Below are 1732 nucleotides of genomic sequence, written 5' to 3' on the forward strand. Positions count from 1 at the left end.
CTGTTGGTTGGTTTTGCTAAATCTCTTCTCCCTACTCTTTCTTTTTTCTCGTTACAAAGGAAGGCTCGCTGGACACAGTTAGGATATTCATACGTGAAAATGAAACTAGTGAAAAACCGAAGCATAGCCATTTCCTTCCCAAAAGACTGGCTGACTGACGCCTACGTTGCCTGATCACAAGCAGTCGCCTGATTAAAGAAGTCATGCATTTCCCTAGGTGAGCATATTATTTGGGCCTCCCCAATGCGCTGAAATTTTTTTCTCATTCGCAGAAGGGCTGCGTGAGTCAGATTTCGATATTTAGAGTTCCGAGGACCACATTTCCCACAAGACAGAGAACCCACACTTTCACTTCAAAAATTCTTTAAACTTAGGGTAGAGTTTGCAAAGCGCTTGGAGGACAAATGCTTGAAGAGACTCAAGGGAGGGGCCGAAGTAGCTCAGTTGGGAGAGCGTTAGACTGAAGATCTAAAGGTCCCTGGTTCGATCCCGGGTTTCGGCAACTCTAGTGGTGTGCATTTTGTGTGTGTGTGTTTTCTTTCCATTGTCGTGTCGGACACCCAGACCCTTAGAATAGGGACTCCTTGGGTCTTTTTAAGTCCACGTGGTTACAGTTGAGCCAGAGAGCCCTTGTTTCCGGTGCTCCCCCCTGAGGTCTAACCTTCCCTCTCCTGACCTCCAGTACACCTGCCAACACCATCTTACTCCTTGCTCCAGGAACCCCCGGAAGATTGCGGACTGACACCTTCCTCCCTCTCAGCTTTTGGATCAATCAACATTTATTAAGCGCCTACTGAGTGCCAAGCGCTGTGCTAAGCTCTGGGGATACAAAAAGAGGCAAAAGACAGTTCCTTCCCTCAAGGAACTTACAATCTAGTCGGGGAAACAACATGAAAATAAATATATAAAAAGCAAGTTATATACAGGATAAGCAGAAATAATTAACACTGGGGAGTCACTGGAATTAAGAGGGGTTGGAGAAGACTTCCTGTAGGGTTTTAATTGGGATTTAAAGGAAAACCGGGAAGGACAGTAGTATGAGCTGAGGGGACAGAGTGTTTAGGGCATGTTAGACATTAAGGAAAAATGCCTGGAGTAGAGTAGAGCTGTTCACGGAACAGCTAGATGAATGTCACTGGATGAAAGTTCCTGTTGAGGAATAAGGCTTAAAAAAACTGGAAAGGTAGGACAGAGCTAAGTAATGAAGGTCTTTGAATGCCATAATATTTTAAGACAATAGGAAGTCACTGGAATTTATAGAGTAAGGGGGTGACATTATCAGACTTGAGCTTCAAGAAAATCAATTTGGAAGATGGATTGGAATGGGGAGAGATATAAGGCAGGCAGATCCATCAGAAGGCTACTGCAATAATTCAGGCATGAGGTGATGAGGGCCTGCCCTGCAACAACCACAATGTCAGAGGAGAGAAGGGGGCATAAAAAAAGAGGTGTTGCAGATGTGAAATCCACAGGTCTTGGCAACAGTTTGGACACAGTGGGTGAGAGATAGTGAGGAGACCAGGATGACTCATAGGTTTCCATCAAGCCATAAGGAGTGCCTGCCAGCTGTGTGAGCAGAGAAGGGTTTATATTTGAGTTATGTTTCGAAACAAGAAGTTTTAGCAACTAATTAAATATATGGGATGAGTGAGAAGTTGATGCCCAAGTTACAAACCTGAGTGACTGGAAGGATGGGGGTGCCCTTTGAAGCCTCCAGCCAAGGAAAAAGAGA

The 1732-nt window shown here is 44.9% G+C and overlaps 1 non-coding gene across 1 annotated transcript; it reads left to right on the forward strand.

Annotated features, from left to right (window-relative positions):
- Nucleotides 1-429: 429 nt before the first annotated feature.
- On the forward strand, nt 430-502 carry TRNAF-GAA. Its single transcript has one exon. It is a non-coding gene; the product is annotated as a tRNA-Phe (tRNA).
- The last annotated feature ends 1230 nt before the right edge of the window (nt 503-1732 follow it).

This window comes from Vombatus ursinus, unplaced genomic scaffold, assembly GCF_900497805.2.
Source record: "Vombatus ursinus unplaced genomic scaffold, bare-nosed wombat genome assembly UNPS02014171.1, whole genome shotgun sequence".
Classification (NCBI taxonomy): Eukaryota; Metazoa; Chordata; class Mammalia; order Diprotodontia; family Vombatidae; genus Vombatus; species Vombatus ursinus.